Consider the following 19,975-nt stretch of genomic DNA (forward strand, 5'->3'; position numbering starts at 1 on the left):
ATCTGTCAGGACCTGCTTAGTGGGTGGCTGGGCCAGTTGCATCCTGATGAATGTGCAGGGAGTGCAGGGAGGTCAGCCCAGGCGTGTTCTGCAGGCAGCACAGGGCCAGATTGCTGTACAGACAGAGGATTAACTATGTGAAAATACAATTCAGACAAGACCCTTGACAAATTTTATGAAAATGATCTACAGTGAGGAATTTGACGAGGCACTCAGTGCTGCAGTCAGCACTAAATCCCTTGTATTTTACAACCCAATAATCAACCTGCTGCTGTGATTATCAGAGTGGAAGAGGATGAGTGGTGAGAGTAAGTGGCTGTTGGTGTGGTGCCCAGACCCACCAGGGCCCTGAAGCTGCTCCAGCAGGAAGCTATCCCCATTTGACATCCTTGCAGTCTAAACAGACAGTGACGATTTGCAGCAGAGATTTGTGGTGAAGACCTTTATTCACTAGCCTTTGTCCTCTATTTGCTCTTATCAGAATCCTTCCTTCACTCTCTTTTTTCTAATATCTCAACATCAGTTAAAAGATAGTTTAATATTTTCACCTAAGAAAAAAATGTCATCTAACAATCTACCACTTTAGTGGTTGGTATTGATTTATTCTCTCAGACACAATTGTCACCAACTTTAGGACTACCAACAGTTTCACTAAAATGTCTCTAAGAGAATGTCTTCATTTTTCTTTTCTTCTTGTTTCCTTTCTTTCTTTAGTAAAGGTCCCATTTCTGCCCAGCAGGAGACAAAGTTTTTGGCAGATTAAAAGCATTACTGTTGCAAAGCCAGTGAAAATAGCAAACCTGGGTGAAAATATCACCAAACTGACTTTTTAAATCTTAAAGAATGATTTCCAGTTCCTTTTCAATTTATGGCAGCTCTTTGGCATTTTTCATAAATCTGATACTCCTAGAGAGGCATGAAATCCTATGAGTGAGAATTCATCCATTAAGAATAACTACACCAAGACCATGCATGAAACCTGAGGCCTGTCCAGTTTCCCTTATGCTTTTCATTGTATCCTGCCTGAATTGCTGTGGTCTCAAGAGCTCTGGTCCACTCCAAACCTGCAAAGAAGGGAGCAGGCAGTGCCCTGGAGAGCACTGCATAACAATGGAATGAATGGTTTCCAAACCAAACAGGATATTAAATAATACAGATATTGAATAAGTTCTGCCAGTTCAGCCTTGACTGCAGAAGGAGAAATGAGGATTGGAAATGTCCCTTGTCCTATAAGTGCTCTCACCCTCCAAAACTGCCAGTGTGATAAAGAGGTACATCTGAGGCTAACTTGCTTTCTTGCTATTTAGTGACTTTCTCCCTAGGATGAGATTGAATTTAGCAACCCAAATCTATCCTCTACTTTACCCTCAACTCTTCATTTTTTACTTAAGTCTTCAGTGAGCCTAGCTCACGTGGACTGGAGGATTCAGTTTGGAGAGGTTGTTCTTCTGACATGTTTTGCTTTTGTCCTTGTCTGTTGAACTATTTGCTCTAAGATGTCACTGATGACATATTTAAGAGTCACAGAAAATCACATTTCATATGGATAAGAAAAGATTATTACTGCAGGCAAGTGTCAAGGTTATAAAGGTTAGATGTGTTCTTTCATCACCACAGAAGCAGGGGAGTGGAATGAAGGGAAGAAATAAATATTTTCAAAGGGTAGGTTACTCTGCACACAACGTGGAAATCCAGTGTTTCCTTTTGAGTTATTTAATGCAGTGGCAGAAGAGTGGTTTGTTTGTAAGGAGATTCAACTTCTCAGTTGCTAAGAAAAGTTGAACTCTTGCTGTTCAGTGACTTCTAAAAGATTTAAGGATCACTGATCAATTGCCATGCCTTCATGTACGTGAGGGGGAGGATATCTGATTAATGACCTGTGACACAGGCTTCACCTGTCTGCAGGAATCTGCATACCAGCTGAATTCTGAGATGACAAATGAACAAAGCATTTTGTATGGCCTTCACTGAAAAAACTTATGGGGTCTGGAGGTCAGTTAAGCAAGTGCAAATGCGTGGTTATTTTTAATTACACATAAGCTGTTCTTATCTCCTGAAATAGCAGAGAAGGAGTTTTACCATCAAGTTTGGAGTGTGGACACACTCATTCTTTTTTCTTTTATTGGCCTGGAGATTTTTCCCAGGGTTAATCCTTTAAGAATACAACTCCACAGCTTTTTTTTCTGCTTTTTTTTTTTTTTTTTTTTTTCTATTAATGTGCTACAACTGACTTCTTGTTTGTAAGCCTGAATCTAACCTTTTGTTTAGTGAGGATAGACAGATTAGACACACTTCTGAATGACCTATTTTAAATTATAAGGACTGTGTTTAATTGAGAAAAAAAGTAACAGCTGCTTAATTTATGGATATGCACAACAGGACAAAAAATTTCAACATGGCAATCAGAACACTCATCACTGACAGAGTTGGCATCACTTCCTCACGTGTCACAGTTGCAGTAGGAATCTCTTTCTTTTGGAGTTGATTTAGTGCTTGGAAAGGTGTTGGATAGAGCCCTGGGATGGGCGCAGCATCAGGTGCAGTGCAGGTGGCACAGGCAGCAACCTGGCAGCCTCTGTTCCAGCACCAGCACAGATTTGTTCATCCCACTGGGAGGAAAGATCACCAGAGGAGAGAAAATGAAGGTGCCAGTGTCCCATGTGATCTGAGATTGCCAGCAGAGGTGTTGGTTTCAAGACAGAATTTTGCCCACTGTAAAGAGCTGGGCTCTCCTCAGAAAGGGGATAGTGAGTGCTCAGTAGATAGTAATGAAGTTTTGTCACTACACTGACACCTTCTCTTTTGTGAGCAATATCCTCATTATAAAAATAATATCCCTTTTAAACCATAGATTTGATATGTGGAGGAATAGCAAGAACTAAATGACTGGAAACATGACTTCACAGTCAGGTACTCCATGCTCTCAGCCCTACACAGACACTGTGCTGCACTCATTGATCTCATGTGAGTGTCTTTCAGTAGATCATCAGGAAACATCTGTTTAATATTTATTATTTTATTTCCTTATTGTGTGTTCTTTATTATTCTCAAAATATTCTTCCTTGGGGAAAAGACGTGTAATGGAAGCTATGATTTTGAAACCATTATTGCTTGTGTTGATTCTTTTTCTTTTCTCCCCTTCCCTTCCCTTCCCTTCCCTTCCCTTCCCTTCCCTTCCCTTCCCTTCCCTTCCCTTCCCTTCCCTTCCCTTCCCTTCCCTTCCCTTCCCTTCCCTTCCCTTCCCTTCCCTTCCCTTCCCTTCCCTTCCCTTCCCTTCCCTTCCCTTCCCTTCCCTTCCCTTCCCTTCCCTTCCCTTCCCTTCCCTTCCCTTCCCTTCCCTTCCCTTCCCTTCCCTTCCCTTCCCTTTCCTTCCCTTCCCTTCCCTTCCCTTCCCTTCCCTTCCCTTCCCTTCCCTTCCCTTCCCTTCCCTTCCCTTCCCTTCTTTAATTTTTTTAGAGACAATAAGTATTTCAGAAATATTATATGATCACAGAAGTGCACATTGAATTTATTCTGTATTCCATCTTTGGAGATGTTCTGTCTTCCATGTAGATGAGTTGCAACTCCCATTCTGAGCTTTATGGTACTGAAATAGCAAAGTTGTATTTTAAGGTTTTTGATACCAAGATTTAATTTAGTCTTCTGAAAACCTTGGCCCCAGGCTATTGTTTGTCTTGAAAGTGGTAACTGAGATTTTCCCTTGTTCTAGGAGTCAAAAAGAAGTCACTGTAAGAGAGAATAGATTTGCTCAGAGCAGCTGATGTATTACAGCATGTTGTACTAATTGGAGTTTCCTAAGGTGTGATGGCTTCATGCCCAGGAACTACATGGCTGTAATCCAGCTGAGAGGTGACACATGTAAATAACCAAAAACTGGGCTTCATCTGCCAAAATGGGACGAAACCTTGTAGCAATCAGTGATGGTAGAATCTGCTGCTTATGGGTAGTGCTGTGCAACTTAGTTGCATCAAGGAATCCATATACTCTGGATACACATACTATGTACATAACTGGTTAATTTGGGGCACAGTTTCAATCAGAGGAGAGTTCACCTTCCTTCATATTCTTTGTGATTCCTTCCCCTGCCCATCAATGCTCTTTTTAGATTCAAATGCAGCCTGATTTTATAAATGAATAGATTTTATCTAAGCAGGTTGTATACTGGAGTTGTGGTTAAACACAGAAAGAGCTGAATATCATCAATTTTTTAACAACATACAACTCTAGATGATCTGACAAATTCTCCTTGGTGATTGAAAGCAATATAGAAAAATGGCTGGAGAGAATGGAGTAGTGTGGGATGCCACAAATGAATGAAGCAAAAAAATAAAATCATCATGATGGTTAGAGGAGAATTAAAAGCTGCGTACTCTTGCCACATCTTTCCAAAGATACCAAGATATTGTCTGAGAAACTGCTGTTGAATGCATTGGTACAATAAGGATGAATGTTTATCACTCATTTACAGTTACAGATCCATTTGAATCTCTAAGCAATTTCAGTGGCATGGTCTGGTTTACTAAAGGTTCTTTCACACCTAGGGTCTAGTATCAATCCTTTCATACACTTGCAGTTAATTTTGCCCATCTCACCTTTCAGCCTTTTAAAGTATATCTTCTTATCACTAGATGAAGTTGAGAATTGGATGTTTAGGATGAGCCTGTCAGTGACACCTGGGAAGCAATGGCATTTTGTAGAAGGAAGGGACCAGTCTCAGTTGGCATGGCTGGCATGAACTGCTGTACCAAAGGGCTTTCTGTCCTTGAGCCATCCACCCACTCTGGCACTCCTGGTGTGCAGCATGGCTCTCTAGCTCATCAGCCCTGCTGCCATCAAACTGCTCTCATTCTCCACAGACAGGCTATGATGATAGTCTTGTCACAATGATGCATCGATTGCTTCAGGAGCAGGGAGTCAGGAATGTCCTATGGCTGTGACTCTTTCTGTTTTTATTCAGGCAGGAAAGATTCGTGCTGAATCCAGGTGTTAGAATGCAGGATGTGATGTGTGATGAAATGCCAGGGCTGAAGATATTATTGTTCAGCAGCTCTGGGCAGAGCAGCCCTTGGGATTTGGGAAGGCCTTTCCATGGATGTCACCTTTGAATATAACAAGGTAATAGGTGTGACTCAAGTCCTTACCATTATTGAGTTCTCTGTTTCAAAACAAATATTTACTATAATCAATAACATCTGAATAACAGCATCTTGTATTGGCAGATTTCAAGGGTGTCCTATGAGTTAAAAAAATCTAGCTATATAAACTGCTGTCTTGGTACATTTCATCTGGATAGAAATAGATAGGACTGGGTTTTCTAAAAGTCTGGTCTCACAAGATTTCTAGCTTCTTCAAGAAGGTTCATTAAGTACTTAAAAGTTAAGGAAGTTACTGCACCTCCCAGTTCTCTGAGACTAACTTTTCCCCAGCTGCAGAAACCAATAAATATCTATATCATATGTTGCATTTTATGAGGAAATTGGAGCATTTTTGCAGTCTGTGGGCAATTGCACTCTGGGCAGGATAATGTAACATGAATTAGAGGGCCAAGCCAATATACCATTTATTTTCCAGATTTTGATATTCAAGCCAAACCTGTGTACCCACTACTCCAGACCAGTGTGTGCATTATTTTATAAAGTTTGATGCTCAAGTCTTAGAAGTCATTGAGGTGAACTGTTAGACTTGCTTTGGTTTTGACATCAGATCCTCTGTGTATTTAGAAGGACACAGTAGGCTAAAACTCATAAAAAGAATTAATCAATTTTCCTGTATTATTAATTATGCCGTAAATTATTAAGTGATGAAATTTTCTAAATGCAATTTATTTTTCACCACCTGTTGCTGATAGTTAACTTTCTGTTCAATTTAGACAAAGGAAAAGGACTTATGCTTTTATTTTCTGCACTACATAATAGTGTACTGTTTGTGTTCATATATAATGCAAAGGAATGTCAGAAATCTGAGAAATATTGTTTTAAATGGTATCATCACCTGTGATGCTGTTCACACATTGATTACTATGATAATCATAAAAAGGTAGATCAGTGTCAGCACATTTATTCTTGTGGGAAATTCCCTATTATGTAGTGGACAGCACTACTTGTTAATATGCAAGTATTCTGCTTGCTCTGGTCTTAGAAATAAATTTCTCTTTGTTAAGGACTGGTGCCATGAAATGTGCTGTCTAACTTCAATGGAAGGGAAAAAATTATTTAAAAAATCTCATACAGGTACAGACCTGATTATGATCTTTGGACATAATCCAGTGGGAGTTCTTCATTATTTTTTTTAAAGTTTAAAAAATGAACTTTAAAATATGGTCTGAAAAATGAATACAGAGTGCCTTCTTATGCAGCACTGCATTGTAAAAAAAATATGAAGAGAATAGAAGTTTTCAGCATAATATCTGATAAACTGTAAAAACCTCCTGCATATATCAAGCAAAGTGTAGTTTACAAGAGGCAGACTTCTATGCATGTGCATAAGGTACTAAGGAGCAGGCTCATCATGCTTGAACAGAAATGAGAATTTAATTGACAAGTCCCACAATTGCCTGTGTAACAATATAGTCATATAATTAGTATAAAAATAAATATGCAAGACAAAGATTATTATAGCAAATGCAGTTTTACTGTAACAAAGGATTGTGACAGGAAGATAATAAATACAGAAACGTGCTTAGAGCCTGCTCTTTAATCATTTGCCACAGATATTCATTTTACTCTCAGTGAAATCCCAGAGGTTTGTTTCAGCAGTTTAGTGTGGGAGAAGGAGTAGCTGAAGGGCACTCGAAAATGGCCACTAATATGATAATAATTGTAAGCAACCAAATGTCTCATCCTAATAAGAGTAGATGAACACAGTATGTGCTGACAAGATTGGACTTTTCTCAGTGTTGGCTGTGGTTGTATCTCAGAGATCAGCCTGCCAACACAGCCTAAATAACTGGCAGCCAAACGTGCCTGTTCACATAAGGCTCTCCCATTTCTCAGTTCTAACTCATTTCTATCCCTGTGACAAACACTAAAACTATTGGAAATAACTACTTATCCACCTGCCAGTGTCATTGAGCAGGAATTTCTGCCACTCTAATTGAGAAGGAAGTTCTTGGCTTAATTATAGGAAAGAAGGTACCTGGTTATTTTAAAATCAGTCTAGAAATTGTCATCTTGCTGCTAATTTCTGCTCTCCACATAATCCACAGTATAATGCTTCCTTGTTGAGAGGTCTTGCAAGAGTCCTAGAGCTATCATCCATCATTCAAGTTAAAGTTAATAGGACACAGTTTGAGAGGGAATGAGAATAAATCCCTTATCTATACAGATATGCTCATCTTCCTAACATGAGTATTTTGAAATGTTCACTGTCTAAACTTCCACCTCATATGAATTATCACAGTTACTCCTTATGTCTAGATCACTTACAGCCTCAGCATGTAGTTGCCACCTGTGTCACTACCACTATCCTCAAGCTAAGTGAAATATTTCAGGGAATATCTATCATTATAAAGTCTATGCTAAAAAAAGCTTTGAATTTCATTAAGATGACACTATTTAATAGTTTTGGGGGTTGTGCTTTGGCTTTTGTATTTTTCAATTATTTATTTCCTGGCCTTTCCTTTTTTTTCTTGCACACCATGTATTTTATGTCATTGAAGATATCCCACATTAAATGTTTGGATTTTCCCCACAGAATTTTCTATTCTAAATATTGAGCAAAACATACCTAATTTTTTTAAAGGACAAAAATATAGTCCCAGCAAAGCTGATCTCTCCTCCACCCCTCTTTATTTTTCAGATGAAGTGGAGCTCCTGCCACAGAATTGAAACTAATTGAAGTTAGCAAAAATTGCCTGGAAAAAACACGGTTTAAATTTTGAAGGATATCTTGAAGACAAACAATCTCAGAGTTAAAACATTAGAATTATTTCAGTGTTCTACTGGAAACATTCTTCCCTTTCATCTAAATTCATTTATAAACCAAAATACTCTTTGCTGATGTTCTGCCAAATGCATATTTTGCTTTTTTTGAGGGATCTGGAGAGACAACTGATCTGGTTGCTGTCTTGAAGTCCCATGCACACTGGGGATATGTTTTTGGCTCCAGTCAGCTACTTGAAGGGTATTCTGGGCTTCCTCTTCTCTCTAGTAACTCCAAAGAGATGTATGGAGGAGGAATAATCAGCCACTGAGTCTTCTAGACTTAGAGAAACTTGGAAAACCATCACAGAGTTTGGTGTATAAGGGAGGGGTTTTTACTCATCAAAGGAAAATAGAAGTTCCCTATTCCTGCCAGGAGATCTGGTAAAGATATTTGTCCTATGTGATTTTTCACCTGATGTTGTCTCAGTTATAAGTTGTACTTAAACAAAAAGTGTTCCTTAAAGTAATGCAGTTATATTTAACCTCTAAATCCAGAAGTGAACTTTTCTGCTAAAACAACAAACACATTGTACAGTTTCGTAGAGCTTTTGATAACTGAAAAGCTCTTTAATTTGTTTTAATATTTCCTTTTTTTCTTTCATTCCCCTCTTGCAATTGGTCTTCATGGTAAAGAAGAAGAAGAAACCTTGGGAAAATAGAATGCAACAGTTTTCTGTAAGTGGTTTTAATTCAGTAGTTTTCTTTATCTCTTGAACACCACCACCCCCCCTTCTCTATTGGAACAGTTTCTATCTTATGCCACAAGCAAATGTAATTTCTGTTGTTGCTTCTTTGCAAAATCCAATTTGTTATGATGTATTATGCATGCGAGTATAATTGCAGAGGAGGAGTTAAACTGAATGACAGTTTAAAGAGGTGCATTCCTTTGGCTGTGTCACTCACAAAGAGCAGCAGAAAGAAAAGTGGGACAAATTGATGCCCTGATGAAAGTATGAATCTGCTAAGACTTCAGATGAAACAATGGGACTGCCCTAATCAAGTCATACCCTCTAGAGAACAAAATTATGGCACTGACTTCTGATACAGAGAAGATTACTATAGCCTTAGCAGCAATATCAGTGCTAAGATCTACTGCATTCTTTGTGTATACATTTCTAGCAATTAAAAAAGTGCTTGTCAGTAGTAATCTTAGCATAAACCATTTTTTCCCAAGAAATGTGAGAGTTTTATGAGATCCTATGTAATGAGTTAGTCTTTTGCCATTTATTTTCAAAGAAGGAATAGAACAAAGTGTGTAATAACAATAAATAAATGCAAAATAGCAAGGTAGGTAAGTATTCCAAGCAAAATCTCTTTTTAAAAAGTGCACAATTTTACTGCAAATGAGGATAGAGGTTATAGGTAAAAAAAAACAAATATGTATACCTTTGTAATTCTGATGCTGAGGAACATGATGTGTTAAATCATGGTAAACTCTTTTATATTTTCTAGTTTCTTCACAAATTGTGTCAATAAAAAAGGGCTTTTAAAATTAAACTTAAAAAATAATAATCTTTATTTCACTGAAGTACAATTCCTGTGTAATATTTTAGAGATAGCAGCTCTGAAAAAATATTTGGGCCATGTATTTTTGCACTATTTCCTGAGTCTGTCCCAGGCAGCCAGATCAGATGGCAACAGATGTATGGTGCAGGAAGATTTCACCAGTAACCTTTGATGCTGGAGACTTCTTGCTTGAAACTTTCAAAGTTACTCACAGCTGCCTGCTGTGGGAAAGGAACCTGCAATCCAGAATGGTTCTTCTTTCCCACAGCATTGCATTATCCTGTTCCAGCTCTTTGAGCAGAGGAAAGAATTTATTGTTGGTCTAAACAGGAGGCTCTACAAAATGCAAAGTTCTGTGTGCAATGGGGAAGTAAGACTGATGTTTCATATTCCTTAATTTTCAGGATCAGATTAGATAAATCAGCTTCTCAAATGTACAATAGTTTTGATGATTGACTTGATTTGGAATGGCCAGTTGTAGTATCATATTGGCTCTCTTCCTTAGGGACACTTCAGAATAAAACATCCTGTCCATTTCTCCTGAACATAATGAACTAGGCACTGGAAACTTGCCTGGTACTCCTGGAGACAGTTCACATTAAGTATTTCAATATTTGTATGTCAAGGTCATCAATTCACCCATTCAATCATATTAAGCTGTAATTTTTGGGAATTTGGGCTTCTTGTAATTCTGAAAATCTGAACTTTTATGTCTCAGTACATAAATTCTACAATCCTGTCTAAGGACAATGGGAAATCAGAGAAAAGTAGGTCAGATCTTCCTTTCTTGATAAACTAGTTAGGTGTGAATAGTACCAGATAAGAAATCAATCTGTCATTGTAGGTGCAACATTATGAGATCTCCCCAAGAACCCAGAAATGGTGGAAACAGGAACTTTTAGGGTTTTGGAATTTATTTGAATAGAATTGTCAGTATAATGCTATCACCTACTGTTCCAAGAAACACTGAATTCTTTTTTTTTTTAATCTGGATTCCGACAAAATCAAGTCTCTGTATATTTATGGACTGAAAGGAATCCTATGATAATAGTTTATCCCAGTGAAGATCAATTTGAAGAAAAAGGCCTCATACATAAAAGCCTTTTTTGAGTGCTAGTTAGCAAATCCCTTATAAACAGAGTCTGTTTATTATTTCGACAGGGTTGTCTTATCAAATTCTCATAGAAATGAGATCTATCTAAAAGTGTCTTTAGAAATTGCAAACAGATATATAAATTGAAGCAAAGTCTTGCTATTCATGAAAATAATCTTTTTATGGGATATTTTTGTACAAAGCGAAACATTATGTTTGGTAATTTCTTTTCAAAGAGACACTTTAGGCTTGTGCAATAAATCGTTTTGTTATCAACATACACACAAAAGTCAAGTGACTACAAATTCTGACAGAAGCATCATGTACTTCAGCAAGAAATATTTCTTACAGTGACAGAGTTGTATGGTCCTGAATAGAATGGAAATACACAGAAAATAAAAGGAAACAAAACCCTTCCAAGTTTTAAGCCTTTTTTTTTGCCAGCTGATAAAAGATTAATGTACTGGTATAAGTATTGAATATGTTTGAAAAGCTGACACTTGTTTCCTTCCCTGTTTAGTGGGTATGTGAGTGCCAGTAAAGCCACCAGCTCAGATGAGAGCATTCTAGTCCAGGTAGCCTCACAGAAAGCACCTCTCCCAAAGAAAATGTGAAAGAATCAGTACAGTAATGCATTTCCAAAATATTCAGCTGCTGAATGTCTCCATGTGCCTGGTCATGGCATCTGTGGCAAGCAGCCTCAGGATCATGGATCCACGGAAAGGACACTGCCATGACACAGTATTTTGCAGCTGAAAGAAGCATAATTCTCTCTCCAGACTTCTGACACTAAGAGTAAAGCTAAAAAAAAAAAAAAAAAAAAAAGAAAAAAATTGGCTCAAGAGTTCCTTTCCATTTCATAGCAGATGAGACACTGTTCATAAAAATCAGCACTGACTTCTGTTATGGAAAATCCTGGTGTACACATTAATTGAGATTCCAGTATCTGCAGGATACATCAAGCAATAAATTTCGGAAATCAATAGTGAAATTAATAACAATCAGCCAGTGGTGATTTAACAACATTTAACAACAGTATTATCTCTGGATATTTTTATTTTTTCTGGTCTTCTTTTAGAATGTCTGTTTGAACAGTGTAGTTATGACAGATTTCACTACAACGTTTGCTCTCACTGGGTGAAACACTTTTGGCCAGATAGCTTATGTGACATAGAAGCAGGCAGATAGAAAAGAACTTTGGGAAACCATTAAGACCTATTATTTTTGGTTCAGCCAAGCTTTATTTTATAGTGAAGAATAACTTTGCTCTTAAGGCCCAGTACAGAAGTAGTCCAATTTCCTGATAATTTCTGCAACTGGAGTCAAAATGCCTTCATTGCAACAGTGTTGAAAGGTGGGTCTGATCCCCCAGCCTACATTGATTTAGATTATTTGTGCTGCTCTGAATGATCCCTGGCAGTTGGCTGTCCAAAGGAATCACACAGGATAGATGGGATCACAAGTTTGTCAATATAAGAAAATTTAGTGCTCTTTAGGAAGATTCCCTTTGTGGATGAAATGAATGAAATACAAGAAGATACATCAGCCTTGCTGTAGGTTATCCATAGAATAATCACTATTATCTAGTTAAGTAATTTCAAAGGCAATTTCTGCTACCTTGTAAGCAGGGCACAATGAAGAGAGGCTCCAGACATTATTATAGGAAAGTGAATCATTCACTGTTAGGTGCCTTTACCATATTGCTCTACATGCTATAGTTCAAAGAAGAAAAAAAAAAACACCTTTCTTTTAAACATGTTGTATTCCTGTTGGTGTTTTGAGCAAGTCATCTGAAAATATCTTCTGGTGTTGCTTTTCATCTGCTGTTTGGATGGATAGGTCAGCAGTATCAACTCTAGATTTTTTTAATCACACAGTATCATGATATAAGTGAGCATGATTATTAGTAGGGCCTTGTGATATATTAATTTCAGGTTAAAAGGAAAAACAGCATCAAGAATTACAGAACTTAGTCTGGACTATTTAATACAGAACACACTGGAAGCCCCAGCACAGCTGGAGGCTGGGCAGCCCTGGGCACAGCAGCCCCCAGACCCCTGTGCTCTTTGCTCCAGAACATCTCTGGGACAATGGTTCAGCAGCAAGATTAAACATCCAACCCAAAGCTCTGCCATTTGTCATGGAGAATCAGAGCCTCATTCAAGACTAGGGACTTTTTTTTTTCCTCCTGTTTTCTGTGCCTTTATGATTCATCTGAGTTTATTTCTTTGTTTTGAAATTTATTAAAAGCAAAAACAAGTATCAAAAGGGAAACAGGTTTCAAAATGCTACCTTTGAAGCTTTCAATCTCCCCCAGAAATTGCAGCCTGGTTTGTCCCACAGAGAGCAGGTGAAAACATGATTTGGAGCAGCATGACAATGGCTGTCAGCTCCAAATTCTTCAATTAAAACAAAAATCCTTCTGCCCACAAATTCTGTCCATGTTCAATTAGAATGAAGTGTAGCAGAAGGCTAGATGGTTTAAAGAGCACTTGTTTTTCTTTCTCTTCAGTAGCCTATATGCAATATAGTGCAACTTTGTTGTTTCATTTGTATAGATCTAGTTGCTTGCTTGCTCAGGCATTTCTGTCCCAGCTTTCTTCAGCTACTGGAATTGCTAGTACCACTTGTATTCTTTTCATATTGTGTATACAGTGATTCCTTATTCTCTGTTGTTTATTCTAAACTTCTGACTTTGTTTTGCCAAGGCTATCTTTTTTTAAATTAGTAATTTTCACTCCCTCATTCAATTCTTCTAAATTACTTTTTGGAGCAGTGGCTATTAATATTTTAGGTATCTTTGATGTTTTACTATATAGTCTTCAATTTTATTTTACATTTCACAGGTTCCTAGTTGCAAATAATCCTACAGGCAATTTTCTCACATTGCAACTCTTCCTTGAAAGATATGCTAATTTAGGAAGGCACTTGCAATACTGGGGGTTAAGTTAATCACCCAAAATGAGCTGTATTACTGTCAGTGATATATAAAGACATCCCAAAGAGAATTACCAGGTGGACTAGCATTAAAGTTCCTTTATAAAATAACAGAACCTGAAGGAGTACAGGAATAAACATTTGTTTCGGAAATTATTGAGCTAAGGAATCTGGGTTTTGTAGATTTTGTACTTGAAGATACCAAAAAAATATGTGTGTTGTCTTTAAAAAAACCCAACTTTGCAATATTATTTGAAAAGCCTTTGTGAATTAATAACAACTTAAAAATTAATAATGCGTGCCTTTATGTTCATATATTTGCACATAAAAGAAGAATTTCTTGCCCTGTGCTCAAGCTGAGTAGGGCACCCAAATAAGAAACAGATAGATTTAATTACATCACTTAAAATGAACATTGCAATAATCTTGTATCTTTAGACTTATTTGCAATTATCCAGAAGACATGTACAATAGCCATATATCTTTATTTGTTCATTTTGTAGTACAATTCACAGTATATGTTCAAACAGACACATTGAATACTGTATTGGAAATGCAGCCCCTGTTCCTAGAGCTGACCAGATGCCTCAATGAGGCAGCCCTGTGCTTTAGCTGGGCACTCAGAGCAGCTCACTGTGCAGGCTGCAGAGTTTGGCCAGGATCTGCTGCCAGCTCTGATTTCTGTTGGTGCATCCTGTGCACATGGACTTGTCTACAAGGACAGTAGATTAAGGAGTTTCAGATAGTCTTTGTCCTGTCACAAGGGTACTTTCCCAGCAGACTGACTCTTTAGATGGAGGCAGAGGTGCAGCTCAGGGCTGTGTTTTAAAACAGTGGTACATCCATACTTATAACCATCTAGATTTGTGTTTCTTGTCTGGAAAAAATGAAAATAAGATTTAGTTACATTGTAGTGATATGCATTTTTATTAGAACAAATATATTTCAAAGAATAAAAGATAGGGATATGCAGGGAAGGTTTATGTGGAACACACTATTTATTTGCCATGCATATTTGATATGCTTTCATTAAGTAGGCAATAGAAATGTCAACATAAAGTGCTGTTTAGATCGTCCTATAAAAACAAACTGCAATGGTATTAGAATTGGAATGCACTAATCTTTGGTTAAATACAAGCCTTATTTGCTATCCAGCAAAGAAATATTTGGTTGAGTGTTGTTAAATAACCATATATTTAACTTAATTTAATTTACCCTTAATTTATAATGTCTGATGAAGTGATACAGTGTCAGTGTAACCAACACTTTCCTGTACCATCATCTGTCATTATATGGGGTTTTTTCCTCTCTCTCTCACTCATTGGCATTCAATCACTATCAATTATCACCAGCCCATGCCTAAATTAATATCATTTTTACAGTCTTGCTGAACCATGACCAATCCTTCTTACAAAGAAGAAATAACATCCATCTCTTCAAGGAATGTTTTTGTAGCCATACAATCATCTGACATAACTGTAACTGATAAATCTATTCACTAGTAAAGTAACATTTGAGATAGATGCCTGCATTTGTGAGTTGTAATTTGAAACTAAATACTAAATATTCCTTAAGTTTGGGATTTTGGTTTGCACTGCTTGATTTTTTTTTTTTTTTAATTTTGCTGGCTTATATATGATGACTTTAAAAAGTTATTCTTCACCACATTTGACTCAGATTTTTAGGTAATGTTTATAATGATGGCTAATATACACTGAAAATATTCCTCTACAACAAGCACAGGAAAGGTACTTTTAATCAGGATATCCAATTAGGATTATAAAATATACCGTACAGAATTGTCATCCAAACCTTACCTGCACCAGCAGTTTATAAGGAACTTTAAATTGAGGTTTATGCCCTGAAGCATAATAATATCTCTCCCTTATAGCCTTTGCAAAGATTTCATTCTCTGTAATGTAATTGTGGATGTTCCTACTGTCTATGTACCCAGTATTTTGGGAGGAGCTTTACTGCACTATATTGTTAACACAATAATACTTTTTAGAAGGAGTTCCTTAGGTGTACAATTTATCAAAAACTGCCTTTCTACGATCTTCCTGTAGGTTTACCCTGCAGAGGCTCCTGCAGTGCAATGCAGAGCAACCTGAGGCAGATGTAAATTCAAGCACTGGAGAGAATCTGAGCTCAGCCCCGAGCTCAGCCCCGAGCTCAGCACTGCCAATTTGCTCTGCTGAGGATCTGATAAATCAGCTCCTGCTGAGCCCCTGCTGCCCACCGAGTCCTGGGAGAGGGGCAGGGCCACCGTGGGCTCTCCAGGGGCTGCTGTCACTGCTGATACACTCACAGGCTAGCAGGGATGCAGGCACCCAAATCACCAAAATTGCTCTCCTGTGTCACAGGGTGGCTTCCTGGGGGGAATGTTCCATCTAAATATTTCCTATATTTCTTGCTCTGACGTTATAGTTATAATTTTGATATTTCTGGCTCTTTTTCAAAAAACAACAGCCAATCCATTTTTACCTGGTTTTGCCTTTAGCTTCTTTCCACTTTTCCACATGGAGTGGCCAGAGTAAGAAGCGTGTCACCTCCTTCCACATGCACCACACTGCTGTCTATATCTGCCCCATCTGAATGTCTCCCATCTAAAATAAATGCCAGGATGGTGACCCACAGCCTTTGAGGAGATTTACTTCACATAAAGCCTTCATATGTCTGTGCCCAGGAGTGTGCACAGCAGGCTCATGCAGCCTGGTACCATGAGGAATATACATACCACACATGTTCCAGAACTGTAAAGGAGTTACCCTGTGCACAGGCTATGCTGGGAAAAAAATAAATTCACAAGAGAAATGAGGAACAAATTTTGAAAAATATCAGGAATTATAATAATAATTGAAGTCAAGTCATTTTTATATTCCCTCTTCAAATGTTGTATACTTTTTTTCTCTCCTCTTCCTGTTCTCATTTCTTTGTGTTTTTGTACTCTGTGAGTCTGGCTTTTGAAAAATATGCTTGATAGATATAACATCCTCTCAGCTCATCAAAACCATGCTTCCATATCTATGCATTGCTTGTGATAGAATAATTCAGTGTATATCTCAGTGCATGAGAAATACAAACAAAAAGTAACACAAAATTTGTTTCATTCAACAGGTTTCCTACAGTAATTTGATTTTTTAGATACCTGTTGAAGTAGATATTACTATGAATGGATAGGCAGGCAGATAGACAGACATGCAAGCAAGACTTTGGTCTTGATTACTTTGGATGATTGACGAAAAATTATGGTCGTTGGCAAAAGTTCTAAACTTTATAGGAGGAAAAGGCCACAGGGAAAAAAAAAGCCATTACTGTATTTAGGGATTTCATTACATCCTTCATTAAAGATCAGAACGAAAATGCAGGCTTTTAATAATGAGGTATAATTCAAAATAAATTAGACAGTTAGAATAAATGCCTCATTAAAATAATGAGATTTTTGTGCTATACAATGGCACTTGTTTTTTCTTCATTACAAACTGCGGAAGTATTGGTTAATATGTTGAACTCCCAAAAATGCTGCTCTGCCAAAGGAGGCTTTTACCCAAGACCTAAGCAAAGGCTGGCCTGTGCTGCATGGCACTGGTGAGCACTGTGAGCTCCTGAGACTTGGAGGGGCACAGCACATCCTTCAGAGCCAACTGAAGGGATCACATCCCTAAGCAGCCCTAAATGCTTTTTGGAAAAAATGGCATAAATTTCATCACTTTAAAAATTATATTTTGGGGGGAAATAATGGACAATAAAATGACTGTTAGCAGGACAGGAACATCCTGACCTCCAGGCTTTTCATGAAAAAAAACACATTTCATTGCCTTTTGAAACTACCAGAAACACACTTGTTTGCATTCTCATATCACAAACACCTAATCAAAATGGTATGAAGAGTAAGGGAGAACCATTACCAAGCTGAGCCCAAATATGCCCAGTTTCAGCCTGAGAGAAATTTTTAGCCTGAAGTTATAAGCCATGTGAATAGATGTTTATAATGGATGTTTATATCTTAACCTTATCTGTAGTGGCACTACTGCTTTGCTATAATATCTCTGCTCCTAGTACCTGTGAAATTTTGATCTGTCCTATGGCTGGCAACTGAGATGGTCAAACCTGGGGATATGCTCTGAACTACCTTAATTTGTCTGTACCTGGCTTTTACTGACATTTTAAAAGGGAAGGTGAGCAGTGGGTAAGGGGCTCATGTCAAACAGATGAGTGCCCCAGATGTGTTTGGGAGAAATGGAAACAGGTACTACACGTGTGTCTGCATCACTCACCAGATGATTTTATAAATTCCTCTTTCTCTTCAGGAAAACTGTTCATGATATTTGAAGGGTTAATCTATAATATTTGTTTTTAAGCCTGATTGACCTACAAGCCAGTCAGAGTAGGACATCACAGTCTCACTAATGAAGATGTTATCTCTGGAAACTTTCTGTGTTACTCAGCATTAATTCCATCCAACTGCCAAATAGTGGTGTGTGCTACACTGATTCTTTGTAATTAAAATAGCTCTTCCATTACTGCTTTTATCAAGCAGGCATGATGAGAGAGAGCTGTAATGCTATCTCTGAAAACAGCCATGGTAAATATTTTTGTTGTTTAACCACCAAGTCATTTTTCTCTCCTAAATAATTTGTTGCCTTACCTGACCTCTTTATATATTGGCCAATTGTATCTTTACTCATACAAATTATCTTTAATGGTCCAACAAATTAACTTATTTTTCAGACTGTTATGTTTCTACCCATCAGCTCACAGTAAAGTTCAAGGATATAGGATTTGACTCCTTAGGTCTTTTCTTTCAAAATTAACCTTCACCCCATTTGAACAAGAACACTTAAATTTTGGGGGTACAAGTGATGTGAGCCTTGAAAGAAGACAGGATTTTAAGCCTTGGCAGAGAAAGCTTTGGTTATTACTGAAGTAGAACCCTGTGTCTTTACCCAGGGAGAGGACCAAAAAAGGTGCCACTTCAGTCCTGCTGTCAGTCTGCAGGATGTTCAGACAAATCTGCTGAAGTTTTGGATTTGATTCTCTGCAGAAGAAAGGAATTGACAGAAATTTCTGCCATCCAAAATCACTAAGTTTGAACTACTCCTCTTAGCTTATCTTTCTGTAGCTAGTTTTCATTTATTTCATGTGCATAACGCAGAACTGCTAGAATGAAGGATTCAGAGGGGATCTGTCTTGGACACTGTGCAGTGCAGCATGTACCTCATCCTCTGGCCTCATTTCCTCAGAAATCACCCTTTTAAATACTCTGCTTTATCCTTGTAATACCTTTTGATTCTCTTAGAGCTCTGTAAGTGCTCTTATTCTGGCTCAGACAGATACGCAGCTGTCATCAATGATTTCTCAGCACCTCATATTATTTACATTTCTGCTAATTCTGAGAACTAGTTGTCTATAAAGGACTAAATTTTTAATGTGGGTGTACTGTTTGTTAGTAGCCCTGTAGCCAGCCAGTAAAAACAGAGCTGGAGAGGAAGGTTCTGTGTGTGTACATGTGTTTTAAGTCTTGGAGCTCCCAGCCTATTTGCAAAGAGCAGTTGTATGTCTCATAAATAGATGATATTTATAATATTATTTTCAAATACACTATTATCATATATTTTTTTCTAAATTTGAATATAGAAGTTTATGAAGAATTATTCAAAATGGTAGATATTTTGGTAAACAGGAAAAATCCTAAACCAGAGAGAGATAGAGAGAGAAAGAGAAAATGCTTTCCCTCCCTCCTACCCCCATTATCAACACAAGGCCATGCAAACCCAATACAATATCATGTCGAATTTTTGGGAACACTCAATACCAAAATTGCAATTAATTCCTTGCACAAGGATCTGTATGGACTCTTTTCCATATTGTACCTGGTAATAGTGTTTTCCTAATTATCAGAAGACTGTTTCAAGCTGTTTTGATTTTCTCCTTAGTAAATTTTATTGTTCTTTTTAAAACTGGCATTACAATTTCAGCTCTCTTCCTGCAAAAAAAAAAAAAAAAAAAAAGCAATTGCCCTGTAAATAATGTTTAGATAAGCTGGTTGCTTATCTGAAATGTCAGGTTTTCTAATACTTGTTAGGACTCTTTAGAGTCATTCCAACCCTGAATTGCCATAAATTGTTACCATCCTATTCTCTACATATTCTGATGCTCTCGTGCTCTCTGTTATCCAGATGTCCTTCACTACCAAGATGATCCATTGAATAGCTGCAACTGTGCTGGAAAATGCCACCTGAAATTGGATGACAAGAGATAATTTTTTTGGTTTATGATTTTACAATAATCTGGGCCCACTTTGGAGGAGAAAATAATGAACACAGAGACTTTTATCAGCTGTTTGGCTGGCATGTGTTTGCATGTGCCTAAATACCTTTCCTGCTTGCTTTCCAAGATCTTGATGCAGGGTGCAGCAGCATCCAGTAGCACTGGGTAAGTCCTCTAATTGTAGCTGAATTCTCCCCTCCATGTAAGAGAGTCTTTGCAGAAGTTTTTGTTTTAAACCATCCACCTG

The sequence above is a fragment of the Erithacus rubecula genome, assembly GCF_903797595.1.
Source record: "Erithacus rubecula genome assembly, chromosome: 10".
NCBI classification, from domain to species: domain Eukaryota; kingdom Metazoa; phylum Chordata; class Aves; order Passeriformes; family Muscicapidae; genus Erithacus; species Erithacus rubecula.